At 37.3% G+C, this 17,592-nt stretch overlaps 3 pseudogenes; all 3 read right to left on the bottom strand.

Annotated features, from left to right (window-relative positions):
* Positions 1-2,571: 2,571 nt before the first annotated feature.
* Positions 2,572-5,336, bottom strand: LOC149230760 (uncharacterized; annotated as a pseudogene).
* A 7,160-nt stretch (positions 5,337-12,496) lies between these two features.
* On the bottom strand, positions 12,497-13,405 carry LOC149230759 (uncharacterized; annotated as a pseudogene).
* A 161-nt stretch (positions 13,406-13,566) lies between these two features.
* LOC149230758 (uncharacterized) lies at positions 13,567-14,769 on the bottom strand (annotated as a pseudogene).
* Between the last annotated feature and the right edge of the window lie 2,823 nt (positions 14,770-17,592).

Raw genomic sequence — 17,592 nt, 5'->3', positions numbered from 1 at the left:
TTTTGGCAATCAGTTGGGGCGGGGGGGAGGCTATGTTAATATTGTTTTTTAATGGCTCAAACAATTATTACTCCTTTCATGTTAAGTACCTTTTTACGCCATTTTTATCAATCCTTATTAGGATCAAAATTAGTGGCACAAATTTCCATTGAGGCCCATGTCCATGAATTTTTTATGTTAAACATTAAAAATAACAACAGGGACATTAATAACTATGTGGAGGTTTTTTGTTATTCACTAAAACACTTGATCTTATTTCACATTAAATAGCTACGAAAAAGGGACTATGGTAAAATATGTGCTCAACAACCCAACCCAAGATGTAAAATAATGTGTGAAGTAAATAAAATCGTGTACCATCCATATTCCACAAAAACTATCTTATATACTAAATCTTTAATAGGAATCTTGAAATACAAGTAAACCTGTCGGGGTAATAAGCATGCATGTTGCACTGTCCGCACCCTGTAATTAACCTCTAGGCTAAAAAAAGGATCATGGGGGTAACCACAAACCTCTTTTAGGCTAAGGTCCAGTCGCCCTAGCCTTGGAGAGGGCTCTCTCACTGTCTTGTGCTATCAGTCAAATAAATTACTGATAGGATCTAGGTTTTAGGCTGGTTATATTGATCAAAAGGGTAGCTTTAAGTTTGATTAATTGAAGGTTGGTGCAGAGGACAAGACTACTTAATGATCAGAGCATTATTATAGATCTGAATGAATAACGGATATGGTGGAATCCACATAGGGGCAAGGTAGGCAGACTTATTGGTAATTGATCAAATTCGTTGCAGTGGTAGGATGAGTGAATTAAAAGAAGAATGACAAACTGAGCACCCAAACAAGGATGAATTCAACTTGCCATGGAAGAAAATGACACACATATAATGATCAGCTGAATTTATCAGAGCACTAGGTGAATTCTAAAAAGTTTCCTCTCAGACTGAGCATGAGTAATGTTTACACCATGAACATATATATTAAAAATAGATCAGAAGGTAACATATAAACTAGATCAAAAGGAAACACACATACCAATAAATATTGACACAATAATCCCTGACAAAACTGCATCTTCCTTCTTCTATTCATTCAGGAGAAGATACAAAACTTCATAAAAATGTACTCTAGCCTCTAACACTCCAACCCATAACTATTTTCCATGTACTTTCATCATTATATACAATGAGGAATTCAAATTACCATCTAGGTGGTCAAATTCACTTCATAAAAGATGAAAGGTCTAGATGCAATGCATCTTTACTTGCTATGCAAAAAAATAGGAACTGTTATATCAAGACTAATACAATTTAGAAACTTTAACATAAATATGATTTCTAAAAAAGCATTTAACTCTTTGTTCTCGCCTTCTTTGCAAAAGCACAATTATGAGCAGATACACCATCCAAGAATTTGTCTTCTGATAAATATGGAAAAAACATTAATGTCTTCCTTGATTTTTTTAGTGTTCCATTTTCATCTGCTAACATAGGATCTTGAAGAGTTTCCTCCTGAATAGGACCACTTTGATGATTTGATTTCAAATATTTTGGTTCCAAATTTAGCATCTTCAATCTTCTTTACCAACTAAGCTTCTTTCCTTGGCCACTCGTATGGATCAAGTGAGACAGAGAACCCATTTCCATATATTCAATGAAGAGTGAAAGATGAGACAGCTTTTTACAGGCTCCAAGAAATAATATCACATTTGGACGTAGCATATGGCTTAGCAAAGATATTTCATTGGATAATTCTTCCATATTTTCCTCAGTTAAATCTTGCTCAAGCAAGACCTTAATTGAAAATTTTGTTCCTCTCCATGTGCCTCAAAAAAGTTCTTCAAAGGAACCAATACCAACATGAACACCCATTTTCAACTCAGAAAAATCTATATTCCATTCTGGGAATGGTAATAGAGGCTTGGATGTATGAGTCGAATATTGTACCACTCAATTCCATGAATTAATCATCTCAATTTATTTTGAAGTACTTGTTTTTTGAAATTATTGTGGAGATGAAGGTACTGAAAGACCAATTTCAGAGGTTTGACTAAGATCTTTTGAAGAATAGGATCCTGCCTTCCTTCCTCTAGAACCAATTCCTTCATCACCAATTGCAAAGTGTGTTGCATATTCGGAAAGATTGTTAGAAACATTTTCTTATTTCTCATCTACAGTGGCACTTTTTTCCCCACCATAATGGTCTTCATCTTTTAAAAGGTGTTCTTGCTTTGTCACCTCATTCATTGCTCGAACATCTCTAATAATATCATCACTTATTTCTGGTGTAATTCTCATACTTCTTCTCCTTATTCGATGGTTTTCTAAAGTTGAAATATGATCTGACCGAGTAAAATCTCCACCAAACCATGTGTCATGGTTTGTTGCTCTTCTCCTTTCGTTCCCGCCACTACTATGGGAAGAGTAAATTGAATTCCACCTAGCCACTGTCGAAGTCCTTCCTATAGCAATAATGTTTTGTGGAGACTGGTCCGAACTTGATACGATGACAGAATCAACATCTTCCCCAAAATAATGTTTGTTCCCACTAAGCATAGAATGACCACAAAGTCTCATAAAAGGATGTTTAGGAATGGAACTAGTTGTGCATTGTTCAAAATTTCCTTTCTTGTGCCCACATCACCAAAAACTATTTGCAATATCTGGCTCACCTCAGGATGGACTAATATACCCTCAATGCATGCAAATGGCCTTAGCTTTATGTTTGGCAATGATGGACCTGCTTGTGTAGAAATATTTTTCCCTTTCCTTAAGTATAAATATCGTGGGCTATGTTCTTCTTGCTCTGGGTTTTCACTACCCATTTTGTCTGCAAATCTAAACATTGGACTATTTGGCTCTAGAGGAGAGTCGCACGAATCATTCTCAGCAGAATCACTTTCCCCAACCCCAAAAATATGGTACATGATAAGAACTTTCATTGAGAAGGGTATTAACTGGCCAAGGGACCGCATGACATCAACTAATAACTTTGTGGAATTTAATCCAACTAACATTGACATGTGCTTGTAAGCATTTGCATATGCAGTTCCCCTATCATATAGTTGTAGGCCCACTAGAAGTTTACTTCTGAGTCCCACAACATATGCAAGGACTTTGAATAAAATTTCTCATTGGTGGCATAACCCATTTTTAATCTGACCTAAGAGTTGTAGTCCTGTGTTATCTGCTAAGGATGTCCCTTCAAGTGAATTCTTAGCAGGCATTGCATCACAAAGAGGTCCCCCATAAAACTCAGTGATTTTCTTAATTATTGATGTTGGATTTGAACTCAAACCCTTCACTAATGTGATTGTAAATTTCTTAAATTTTTCTACTTTCTTATCCTTCTCGACATCTACAAGAATTTCATCTGCTCTAACACTTTAGGGGCCTAACATAGACAACTCATCAAGAGCTGGAATTGCAAAAAATTGTGCCTACAACTTTTTATCTGGAATTACTGAGTAAAATCCATTTGGAATCTTGCAATTCAATATTCCAGTTTCCCAGATCACCTGAGATATAGCCTAAGGAGGAACTTCTTCTCCATCACTGCATCCAAGCACTCCAACTCCAATGATCTCATCATGGGAGCACGAACCAATAACCTGCATTTTCTCCTCTAACTTTGGTGGTAACCATCTCTAATGAGATGCATCATCCTCAGATGGTCCTGAATCTCCACATGTCTCCTCCATCTCTTGATTACTATCAAATATAACTTCATTCCACCACACCTATTACTCCATACATAAGCACCTTGGTGTCTATCACATCTGAAGTAGCATGTCCTAGTAATTTTTACGGGGAAAGAAACTCCAATAGGAACTAGTCATAAGCATAATACATGGTGCAAGTGAAAACAAATGGAAGCCTTCCAACCCTTATGACTCAAGAGACTTTAGAAAATAGACCCTTGTGGAGACTTTAAAGCAGTCGCATAGCTTGACCAGTCAACGCAACAGTTACGCAATGATCACGTACCTTGAGCTTTAAACTCCTCATTCGATTGTCTGCAACCTTCTTTGAAACCTCAGACTAGTTCAAAGCTCGAATTTCCCTTTGGATGAAGGAGAAATGAGGGATGGCTTGAAAAAAATTTGAATTTTATGCCACCACAAGCCCTCTCATGTCATGATAATGAAATTTGAAATCGCAGAGTTATGAGAAGTATAAACCACTAACAAACCCTTGACATGACCCCTTAAACTCTAATAATGACCCCTCATGGACTATTAGACCTTTACAAATTCACATTAGTGCTAAAATACCCCTTTAATATAAGAAAATTTACAATGACCTTAACTCATATGACTCTTTATACATACAGACCCTTTAGACTATGACACCTAGTGATTTCATAGGCTATACTTTACAAAGTAAACCCCAAAATGAAATAGTAAGATAGGCATATTGATTCCTAGATTATAGGACCCTAACATTGGCTCCAATGGGGATGTTAGCCTTCCCGTGAGGTGCCAAGAACACTGCAGATTAGTAGCCTAACCATTTTGCAATGGAATCAAACTAAAATCTACTCTGACCTACGACCTTCTCCAACTTAAGCCAAATTGTTGCAATGTGACCAATATATAGACTAAAAATAAAATCCACATTATAAATACACTAATGCAACTGAATACTGAAGCATTCTCATTCCTATAAGCTTATTTATATACAAATCAACCTACTCTAAACTGATCTCTGAAAAGATGAATTAGGTGATACTAAAATGCCAATGCAACCAGTCCAGTAGTTTCTCAATCGTAACTTCTTGATTGTGCTTCAGCAAAATCAAAATTGGAACATGTAAGGGCAACAGAAACTTATTGTAGGCTTGATCTTCATGGCTGAAACATGATCGGGACTTTGTAGTGAACAATTACTCCATGTAGATAATTATGGGATCATGAAAGACATGACTTACTGGTTGATCTTCAAAGTATTCTGTAAATTGATCATCATGCTTGGACAATTCATATATGCTTTCATTTCCATCATACAGTTTCAACTGTGAGTCATCAAACCCATTCTCAAAACACTCCTCAATCTCAATATCAAAAGGCAACACTACCACTTCTCGTTTTGGCTGACAAAGGTTCTCAAAGGGCTGATTTTGACATTGGAAATTGTGGGACTGAATTTGAACTTCTAAGGCTTGAAGATCTTTCTCAAGTTTTTCAGCAAACTCTTCTAAAAAGTTGGTCTTGGCTTTAGAGCTACATTTGCATGAATTTAAATAAATAGGTAAAAAAATTGAGAAAGCATCATCAAAATTATCCCAGTATTCTTTGAAACCTTAAATATAAATAGGGTCTGCCACATACCCTGTCATCTTGTTTGACAAGCAGTTAGATCAGCAATTTAAGCTCTGAATGCTTTAGATAGTGGAGTCGCCATGAGTGTTTTGCAACCTGGATTCTCTGACAATGGAGTCGCCCGATGAAAAATATACAGCCTTTTGATGTCCAACTATTGTTCACCATCAATAATCGGATCTAGATCGTTGTCATTCTTTCCTGGGGAAGATAGAAACTTCGATCCCCCACAACGACTGCAATATGTTAGCACCCTGTAATTAACCACTAGGATAAAAAAAATGATCACAGGGGTAACCACAAACCTCTTTTAGGCTAAGGTACAACCCCCCAGCCTTGGAGAGGGCTCTCTCACTATCTTGTGCTATCAATCAAATAAATCACTGATATGATCTAGATTTTAGGTTGGTTATATTGATCAAAAGGGTAGCTTTAAGTTTGATTTATTGAAGGTGGGTGCAAAGGGCAGGACTACTTAAGATCAGAGCACTATTACAGATCTGAAGGAATAAGGAATATGGTGCAATCCACACAGGGGCAAGGTAGGCAGACCTATTGGTAATCAATCAAATTCGTTGTAGTGGTAGGATGAGTGAAGTAAAAGAAGAATGACAAATTGAGCACCCAAACAAGGATGAATTCAACTTACCATGGAAGAAAATGACACACGTATAATGATCAATTGAATTTATCAGAGCACTAGGTGAATTCTAAAAAAAAAATCCTCTCAGACTAAGCATGAATAATGTTTACACCATGAAAAAATATATTAAAAACAAATCAGAAGGCAACATATAAACCAGATCACAAGGAAACACACATACTAATAAATATTGACACAAGAATCCCTGTCAAAATTGCATCTTCCTTCTTCTATTCATTCAGGAAACGATATAATACTTGCAGAAAAATATAGTCTAGCCTCTAACACTCCAACCCATAACTATTTTCAATGTATTTTCATCATTATATATAATGAGGAATTCGAATTACCACTCTACATGGTCGAATTCACTTCATAAAAGTGGAAAGCTCTTGTTAGGTCCCTATAATACTAGTGATTACCCCATTACTATTGTAGTTATACCCCTTATTTATATTGTTGTGCCCCTATTACCCCCATATTGTTATTTCTGTGCCCCATAGAATCCCTCTATTGTTATTTTTGTGGCTTTATATTATTATTGTTAGGTCGGCTGGATTATATTGTGACTCCTTAGACTCCTATATATAGAAAGGAGGTTTTGTCATTTGTATCATCCAAGAATTGTTCATTTATGTAATGTAAAGGAGGTTTCCCCCTCGAAGAGGCTGAATTCTAAGGCGTTGATCTATCTTTTCTATCTTTTCTTGAGCTGGTTTCATAACATTTGGTATCAGAGCTTTGGATTCTAGGGTTTCGCTGCTCCAAACAGGTCATCGTGGCATTTTCGCTATAACTTTTTTTCTGTGACGTTTCAGAAGTCGCAAAAAAAAACCATTTGAGAAGAAATCGCGCTGAACCTTGGGTCCGAATTTCAGAGCTTTTCGCACGATATTTGCGGAGATATGATCTGAGGAAGTTGGTCTTTTTGCAGACTCCTGAATTACATTCAAAACAGGTGACCTGGGGAAAATCGTCATAACTTTCTCTCTGAGGATCGGATTGAAATTTCGTAAGAAGGTACAGAAAGAGGACGGACTGTAGTTTCTTGTGTGTGTGTTTCAGATTCAAAGGTTGAAACAGTGACTCGTGGCACGTCGTACAAGTTTGCTCTACTGAACCAGTCTAAAAGCAAGTCACTGTGGGAGATTTCACATAACTCTTCCTTGGAGAATCCAATTTGGCTCAGACTTGTGGCATTGGAAAGAGGACGCAGAAGGCTACTACAGGTAGCAATTTCAGAACTGGATGATCCAAATTACAGAGATACATCAGATTCAATATCAGGCTTCTATAAAGTGAAAAAAGGTGTGTAGTTTTTTTTTTTTAATTTTTGTGTAAGCTTGGTTTAACGGAATTCAAAGGGCATAGTAAAGCATTATTATCGGTAACTGATGCCCCGAGGAAAGAAAATGCAAACACCTAGTAAGGAACCTGAAAGCTCTAGCATGACTCATGAAGAAGAGGAAGAAATGCTACATGATATATCAAAATTACAAGAACAAGTGCAACAAATGTCACGCTCACAAAAGCTAACAGAAGCTAAGATAAGTGGCGTGGAATCTAAGATAAATGGCGTGGAATCTAAGATAAATGGCGTGGAATCAAAGATAAAGGGCATGGAAGCTAAGATGGAGGATTCGATGGAAGAATTGAAGAAGTTGCTACAAGAAAGGGTCACTAATGGTGAAAAGGTAGTAAAGGAAACTCATGATGAGAACAAAAGAAATGTTAATCATGATTCCGTAGACGCTAATGTTGGATCGAAGAATCACCATATTCCAAAAATCGATATGAGGAAGTTTGATGGCAAGGATCCCGCCACATGGATATTACAGATGGAGCAATTCTTCGATCTCAATAATGTGCAAAACACACAAAAGGTACGTATGGCAACTTTATATTTGGAACCAAATCAGTTTGTATGGTATCAATGGCTTTGTTCTCGTAAACAATTTATCACTTGGGCAATTTTTACGGAAGAATTGATAGCACATTATGAGGATACAAAAAGCAACACTTTTTTTAGCCAATTGATAAGTCTCAAACAAAAGGGTTCAATAATGGAGCACATTGAGGAGTTCCAAAAATTGAACATAAGGGTAAAAGATATTCCAGAGGAGCATAGGATTGATGTGTTCATAGGGTCTTTAAAGGATAATATCCAACATGATGTGCGCCTTTGGGAACCTGATTCATTAGAGAAGGCATTCAGGTTAGCAAGAAAAATGGAAAGCAAAATTATGGCAACTAGGAAGCATACCATTCACAACTATAAAGACGGAAGTGTTGTTGCCCATAGTCTTCCACAACCTACAAGGTTGACACCACAACAATTGGAAGAAAAAAGAGCAAAAGGGCTTTGTTACAATTGTGATAGCAAATACACAAAAGGTCATAAGTGTGCTGAGAAGAAATTATTCTACATAGATTGTGAAGAGGAAGAAGAAAAGGAGCAAGAAAGGTCAAAAGAAGAGGATATATTCCAGGAACAAAGCCTAGATGAAGAACAAATAAATCCGACCATATCTTGTAATGCATTGGCGGGAATTACCACTCCTCAAACCATCAAGATAGAAGGACAAATCAAGAAGAAAAAGGTAATAGTGTTGATTGATTCAGGAAGCACCCACAATTTTATTCATTGTAGGGTAGCAAAAGAATTGAATTGCTTCCTATATCCAGCACCAGAGTGTCAAGTGATGATTGCAAATGGAGGAACAATAAATTGTTCTGGAAAGTGCCATAATATCAAGCTATCCATGGGAGAATATGTATTGACTAGCCCAATGCTTTCCATTCCAATGGGAGGTGCTGATGTTGTACTAGGAGTCCAATGGCTACAATCCTTGGGTACAATAGCTTTTAATTTTCAAGAACTTTTCATGAAATTTTCTGTGGAAGGAAAGGAAGTTGAATTAAGGGGTATTGCAGGGAAACCAGGAAAGATAATCAGCTCTAATGGCATGACAAAGCTTCTAAAAAAGGAGCAAAGAGGTGTAATTGCACAATTATGTTCGCTAGATGTTTCCACATTGGAATCATCTATTTCTCCAGATCTCCAAAAAGTCCTGGACAATCATTCCAAGGTATTTGAGACTCCCAAAGGTCTCCCACCTATGCGTGATCATGATCATGCTATTCATCTGATTCCAGGAAGTGTTCCTCCAAACATCAGGCCGTACAGATATCCATATGTCCAAAAAAGTGAAATTGAACGTATGGTTGCAGAAATGCTAGAGGCTGGTATAATTCAACCGAGTCAAAGTTCTTTCTCAGCTCCAGTAGTATTGGTGCACAAGAAGGATGGATCATGGCGCATGTGTCCAGATTATAGGGAGCTCAACAAGCTCACTATTAAAGATAAGTTCCCCATTCCTGTCATTGATGAATTACTGGATGAATTGCATGGATCAATTTACTTCACCAAGTTGGATCTTCGTTCGGGATATCATCAAATCAGAATGAAGATTGAAGACATTCCGAAAACGGCATTTAGAACTCATGAGGGTCATTATGAATTTTTGGTCATGCCTTTTGGCCTTACCAATGCACCTTCAACATTTCAAGGTTTGATGAATTCAATTTTCAAACCATTCCTTAGAAAATTTGTGTTAGTATTTTTTGATGATATACTAATCTACAGCAAGTCTTGGAAGGATCATGTTGAACATGTTGACAAGGTGCTACAACTATTGGAGGAGAAACAATTATATGCAAAAAGATCCAAATGTTTCTTTGGAGTCCAGGAGGTGGAATATTTGGGTCATATTGTATCTCATGAAGGAGTTAAGGTAGACCCTAGCAAAATTAAAGCCATTAAGGAATGGAAAATCCCCACATCCATAAAGCATCTGCGAGGATTTCTTGGGTTGACAGGGTATTATCGCAAGTTTGTTAAGAATTATGGGAGAATAGCAGCACCTCTAACAACATTATTGAAGAAAGATTCATTTTCATGGACTCCGGAAGCAACAAAGGCCTTTGAACATCTTAAAGAGGCAATGTGCCAAGCACCGGTCTTAGCTACACCGGACTTCACAAAAACCTTTATTGTGGAATGTGATGCTTCAGGAAATGGAATTGGTGCTGTTCTAATGCAAGATGAAAGACCCATTGCTTTTGAAAGTCGTCCAATCAAGGGAAAGTTTTTAAGCAAAGCTATTTATGAGAAGGAAATGTTGGCAATACTCCATGCACTTAAGAAATGGCGACCCTACCTAATGGGAAGACACTTCAAGGTAAAAACGGATCATGATAGCCTTAAATACTTTTTAGAACAAAGATTATCCTCTGAAGAGCAACAAAAGTGGGTCACAAAGATGTTGGGTTATGACTTTGAAATCATCTACAAAAAAGGGAAGCAAAATGTGGTGGCAGATGCACTCTCAAGAAAGGATGAGGATGTGGAAGCATTGTTGTGTGCCATTTCTATTATCCAACCAGATTGGATAAACGAAGCAAAGGAGGAATGGAAGAATGACGAAGAAGTGTGGGCACTTATTCGAAAGCTACAACAAGATTCCAGTACTTCTGATACATTTAGCTGGCAAAATGATTCGTTATGGTACAAAGATCGCTTATACCTCTGTAAGAATTCCCAGCTAAAACAAAAGATTCTTATGGAATTGCACACTTCTCCCTTAGGAGGGCACTCAGGATTTTTAAAAACTTACCACAGGGTTAAGAAGGAATTTTTTTGGGATGGCCTTAAATCAGATATTCAAAAGTTTGTGGCGGAATGTTTGGTTTGCCAACAAAATAAAGTTGAAACAATTAAGACACCGGGTCTATTACAACCTTTATCCATTCCAAGCCAACGTTGGGAGGAGGTTTCAATGGATTTTATCACAGGTTTACCCAAGTCTGAGGGAAAGAGTGTCATCATGGTGGTAGTTGACAGACTTACCAAGTATGCACACTTTTGTGCATTATCACATCCATTTAAAGCCAGTACAGTTTCTACTGCATTTATGGAAACAGTTCAAAAGCTACATGGAAACCCAAAGATTATTGTAAGTGACAGAGATCCCATTTTCACTGGAAATTTTTGGACAGAATTATTTTCTTGTCTTGGTACTCAGTTAGCTCATAGCTCATCTTATCATCCTCAATCTGATGGGCAAACTGAGATAGTAAACAAATGTTTGGAAGGATATCTTCGTTGCTTTGTATCTGATAAACAGACACAATGGGTCAAATGGTTGCCTCTGGCTGAATGGTGGTATAACACTTCCTTCCATACAGCAACAAAAATGACCCCATTTATGGCACTTTATGGGTATCAACCACCATCCATCACATCATATTTAAGAGAAAATTCTAAGGTTCAGGCAGTGGAACATCACATCGAACATCAACAACAAGTCCTCCAACTCTTAAAGGATAACCTCGTGTTGGCACAAAATAGAATGAAACAACAGGCAGATCAACATCGCAGTGAAAGAAGTTTTGATGTAGGTGATTGGGTATTCCTACGGCTACAACCATATAAGCAAATGTCCCTAAAGCAAGCTAAGAAGGATAATAAATTATCACCAAAGTATTATGGTCCGTACAAGGTGTTGCAAAAGATTGGTACTATGGCATACAAATTGGAGCTTCCTGCAGCTTCTCGATTGCACCCAGTTTTCCATGTTTCATGTTTAAAGAAGGTTATAGGCGACAAGCTCCCAGTTCAAACAATATTGCCAGAACTTGACGAGGAAGGAAAAATTATATTGGAACCGGAAGCAGTCACAGAAACAAGAACTCGACAGCTACGAAATCGATCAATTTCAGAGTATCTTATCAAGTGGAAGAACTTATCCGCTGAAGATTCCACATGGGAGGATGAGAATTTTATGCAGAAGTATCCAGAACTGCTCAAGCGTTGAGGACAACACTTTTTTGAAGGAGAGGGGCATGTTGGGTCCCTATAATACTAGTGATTACCCCATTACTATTGTAGTTATACCCCTTATTTATATTGTTGTGCCCCTATTACCCCCATATTGTTATTTCTGTGCCCCATAGAATCCCTCTATTGTTATTTTTGTGGCTTTATATTATTATTGTTAGGTCGGCTGGATTATATTGTGACTCCTTAGACTCCTATATATAGAAAGGAGGTTTTGTCATTTGTATCATCCAAGAATTGTTCATTTATGTAATGTAAAGGAGGTTGCCCCCTCGAAGAGGCTGAATTCTAAGGTGTTGATCTATCTTTTCTATCTTTCCTTGAGCTGGTTTCATAACAGCTCTAGATACAATGCATCTTTACTTGCTATGCAGAAAAATAGGAACTGTTATATCAAGACTAATACAATTTAGAAACATCAACATAAACATGATTTCTAAAAAATCATTTAACTCTATGTTCTCACCTTCTTTGTAAAAGAACAATTATGAGTAGATACACCATCCAAGAATTTGTCTTCTGATAAATATGGAAAAAAATGTTGATGTCTTCCTTGATTTTTTCAGCATTCCATTTGCATCTACTAACATAGGATCTTGAAGAGTTTCCTCCTGAATAAGACAACTTTGATGATTTTATTTCAAATACTTTAGTTCCAAATTTAGCATCTTCAATCTTCTTCACCAACTAGGCCTCTTTCCTTAGCCACTCGTATGGAGGTGAGACAGAGAACCCATTTCCATATATTCAGTAACCATTGAAAGATGAGGCAACTTTGTACAGGCTCCAAGAATTAAGATCACATTTAGATGATGCATGCGGGTTAGAAAATATATTTCATTGCAAAAGTATTCCATATTCTCCTCAGTCAAATATTGCTCAAGCAAGACCTTAATTGCAACTTATGTTCCTCTCCATATGCCTTGGAAAACTTCTCCAAAGGAACCAATACCAACACGGACACCCATTTTCAAGTCAGAAAAATCTATATTCCATTCTAGGAATGGTAATAGAGGCTTGGATGTATGAGCCGAAGATTGTAACACTTGATTCCATGAATTAATCATCTCAATTGATTTTGAAGTACTTGTTTTTTGAAATTCTTGTGGAGATGAAGATATTGAAAGACCGCTTTGAGAGGTCTTGTTAAGATCTTTTGAAGAGCTCGATTCTACCTTCCTTTCTCTAGAACCAATTCCTTCATCACAAACTACAAAGTCTGCTGCATATTAGGAAATATTTTCAGAAACATTTTGTTATTTCTCATCTGCAGTGGCACATTTTTCCCCGCCATAATGGTCTTCATCTTTTAAAAGTCGTTCTTGCTTCATCGCTTCATTCATTGCTCAAACAACTTTGACAATATCATCACCAATTTCTATTGTAATGCTCATACTTATTCTCCTTATTCGACGATTTTCTAAAGTTGAAATATGATCTGACTAAGTAAAATCTGCACCAAACCATGTGCCATGGTTTGTTTCTCTTCTCCTTTCATTCCCACCACTACTGTGGGGAGAGTAAACTGAATTCCGCCTGGCCATTGTCGAAGTCCTTCCTATAGAAACAATATGTTGTGGATACTGGTCTGGACTTGATGCGCTGACAGAATCAAAATCTTCCCTAAAAGAACGTCTATGCCCACTAAGAATAGATCAACCAGAAAGCCTCAACAAAGGATGTTCATGACTGGACTAGTTGTGCATTATTCAATAATGTCTTTCTTGTGCCCACGTCGCCATAAACTATTTGAAATATCTGGCTCACTTTGGGATGGACTTAATTTCCCCTCAATGCGCGCAGCTGGACTTAGATTTATGTTGGGAAATGATGGACCTGCTTGTGTAGAAATATTCTCCCCTTTCCTTAAGTATAAATATTGTGTGCTATGTTCTTCTTGCTCTAGGTTTTCACTTCTCATTTTATTTGCAAATCCAAACATTGGACTATTTGGCTCTAGAGGAGAGTTGTGCGAATCATTCTCAACATAATCACTTTCCCCAGTCCCATAAATATGGTACATGATAAGAGCTTTCATTGAGAAGGGTATTAATTGGCCAAGGGACCGCATGACATCGACTAATAGCTCATTGGAATTTAATACAACTAATAGTGACATGTGCTTGTAAGCATCTGCATATGCAGTTCCCCTATCATACAGTGGTAGGCCCACTGGAATTTTACTTCTAAGTCCCACAACATCTGCAAGGAATTTGAATAAAATTTCCCATGGGTGGCATAACCCACTTTTAGTCTGACGTAAGACCTGCATTCCCGGGTTATCTGGTAATGATGTCTCTTCAAGTGAATTCTTAGTAGGCATTGCATCACAAAGAGGTCCCCCATAAAACTTACAAACTACCACAGCAGTTTTCCTAATCATTGATGTTGAATTTGAACTCAAACCCTTCACTAATGTGATTTTAAATTGCTTAAATTTTTCTACTCTCTTATGCTTCTCATCTACAAGAATTGTATCTGCTTTAACACTTTCGGGGCCTAACGCAGACAACTCATCAGGAGTTGTAATTGCATAAAATTGTGCCTTCAATTTTTTTATCTGGAATTACTGAGTAAAATCCATTTGGAATCTTGCAATTCAATATACCAGTTTCCCAGAGCACCTAAGATGTATCCTGAGGAGGAAATTCTTCTTCGTTGCTACATCCAAGCACTCCAACTCCAATGATCTCATCATGGGAGCACAAATCGATGGCCTGCATTTTCTCCTCTAAGTTTGGTGGTAACCACCTGTAATGAGATGCATCAGTCTCAGATGGTCCTGAATATCCACCTGTCTCCTCCATCTCTTGATTACTATCAAATATAACTTCATTCCACCACACCTCTTACTCCATGCATAAGCACCTTGGTGTCCATCATATCTGAAGTAGCCTGTCCTGGTCATTTTTACGGGGGAAAGAAACTCCAATAGGAATTGGTCATAACCATAACACATGGTGCAAGTCGACAACAAATGGAAGCCTTCCAACCCTTGTCACTCAAGAGACTTTAGCAAACACACCCCTGTGGGGACTTTAAACCAGTTGTGCAACAGTTGCGTAGCCTGACCATTCATTGCAGCAGTTGCACAACGATCACGTACATTGAGCTTTAAACTCCTCCTTCGATTGTCTGCAAACTTGTTTGAAACATAAAACTAGTTCAGAGCTCGAATTCCACTTTGGATGAAGGAGAAATGAGGGATGGCTTGAAGAATTTTCGAATTCTATGCCACCACAAACCCTCTCATGTCATGATAATGAAATTTAAAATCATGGAGGTATGCGAAGTATAAACCACTAACAAACCCATGATGTGACCCCTTCAACACTAATAATGACCCCTCATGGACTATTAGGCCTTTACAAATTTTCATTAGGGCTAAAGGACCCCTTTATGACATGAAAAATTACAATGACCTTAACTCATCTGACTCTTTATACATACAGACCCTTTAGACTATGACACCTAGTGATTTCATATGCTAGACTTTACAAAGTAACCCCCAAAATGAAATAGTAAGATAGGCATATTGATTCCTAAATTATAGGAACCTAATAGGAAACAGGGCCATTCTTGTATGTTACCAAGATAAACTCGTAGGGGTATTGAATAAGCCATGGTAGCGTGGCTATGTCAAGTAAAAAGGAGATATAAATAGTTAGCACAACATTACTCACCTTGGGAAAGGTCTTTATCGCATTCAAGCATCCTTACTCCTATAAGTCAAAGTTAATGAAAATGAACCTCATACTTTTTCTTCCAAGGAATGGCTCAAAATTTCTTATAAGACTAATTCTTTGTGTTGGGTGTGGAGCATGATTGTATTCTTTATTCAGAGGTATTTCCACATTGGACCCCAATTCCTAACAGGGTGTGCAACGCCACCTGTTTAATCGCCAAAGCTAAAAATAAATAATAAAAATTGCCTTGTAAAATATTGTAATTTCATAGTCAATTTGAGTCGTTCATTAGGCGGATGATCTAATGATATAAGTTATGTTAATTTAGGGCTTTTTTCCTTAGAAGGCAATGCTCGGTTTATATGAGGGAATTGTATTGCGATTATGCATTATCATTCTGAGTGAGAAAGGGAAAGGTGATAGTGTGAGAGCGAAGAGGAAATTACAATGGATCTATTATAGGTTGTATCTCTTCATTTTGCTGGATAATATAAATGAAGCACTGTTTGTTTCTTCATGGACGTAGCCCAAATTGGGTGAACCACAGATATCTATGTCTCTCTTGTTTTATGCATTTTTTGTGTTTGTGTTTCTGCAATATTTTATGTGTTCCATTGCTCTGTAATATATAATTTTCTAACAACTTGTATCAGAGTTGAAGTTATATTTGGATGATAAACTCGCAGGAGAGAAGGGTTCCTAGTTCAAGTGGGAGAAATGGTGGAAGATGGTAGGTTTAGGGTCGAGAAATTTAACGGCCAAAACTACTAGCTATGGAAGATGCAGATGGAATATTATTTGTATCAGAATGATTTGTACCTACCATATAGAGGAAATACAAAAAATCCAACGAGTATGACAGACGCAAAATGGGAGATTCTCGACAAAAAGGTGCTTGGAACAATACGGTTATGTTTGGCAGTGTCAGTGGCATTCAACATTTCAAAGGAAACGACAACAGGGGTTTTAATGACGGCATTGGCCAAACTATATTAAAAACCCTCAGCCTCAAATAAGGTATTTCTTATGTAGCATTTATTTAATATGAAGATGTCAAAAGGTGGATATGTTGTTGATCATTTAAATGAATTTAATACAGTTACGAGTCAGTTAAGTTCTGTAGGGGTAAATTTTGATGATGAAGTTAGGGATATGTTATTTTTGTGCTTATTTCCAGAAAGATGGAATGGTTTAGTTATCGCCATTAGTAAATCTATCTCTAGATCTAGTACTTTAAAGTTTGATGGTGTTGTCGATACCATCCTTAGTGAGGAAATGCGATGGAAAAGCTCCGATGAGACATCAGGTAATGCTTTGACTACATAGACTAGGGGAAGAAAAATGGAAAGAGGAAAGAGGAAGGAGACCAAGATATCGCACTAGGTCAAGTAAAGGCAGATCCAAGTCTCGATCAGGGATAGTGTGCTGGAAATAAGGGAAGAAAGGACACCTTAAGAAAGATTGTAAGTCTTAGAAGGAAAAGAAGGAGACTCGCAACAAGAAAAAAATCATGAAGTGACTGTCACAGGTGATGTGTTGCAAGATGCTTTGATTCTTTCATTAGAAAATATTATTGATGTGTGGGTGGTAGATTCAAGGGCCTCAATCCATGCCACACTTGATAGGAAAAATTTTCATGATAATGTTCAAGGATATTTTGGATAAGTTCGTTTGGGTGATGATAAACCCTGTAAAATTGTTGGAATGGGTAACGTTTTTATAAAACAACAGAATGGAAACTAATGGCTATTAAATGAGGTAAGACATGTTCTAGATCTAAAGAAAAATATAATTTCAATAGGGCAGTTAGGTGGTGAAGTTTGTGTGGCTATTTTTACAGAAAAAACCTGGAAGGTCACTAAAATGCGCCCTGGTAATAGCAAAAGGAGAAAAGGTTGGTACATTGTATTTATGCAATGGTATTTATAATTATGTTAATGATTTAACCTCCACATGAGCAGATACAACATTGTGGCATCATAGGCTCGGGCACATGAGTGATAAGGGGATGTAGATTCTTCACTCAAGAAATTTTTTGCCAGGTT

The sequence above is a fragment of the Pinus tabuliformis genome, chromosome J (assembly GCF_031772625.1).
Source record: "Pinus tabuliformis cultivar Carrire ecotype Pingquan chromosome J, CPIR1, whole genome shotgun sequence".
Taxonomy (NCBI): domain Eukaryota; kingdom Viridiplantae; phylum Streptophyta; class Pinopsida; order Pinales; family Pinaceae; genus Pinus; species Pinus tabuliformis.
Note: the sequence above shows the minus strand (reverse complement) of the source record. Positions and strands in the feature narration are given on the sequence as shown.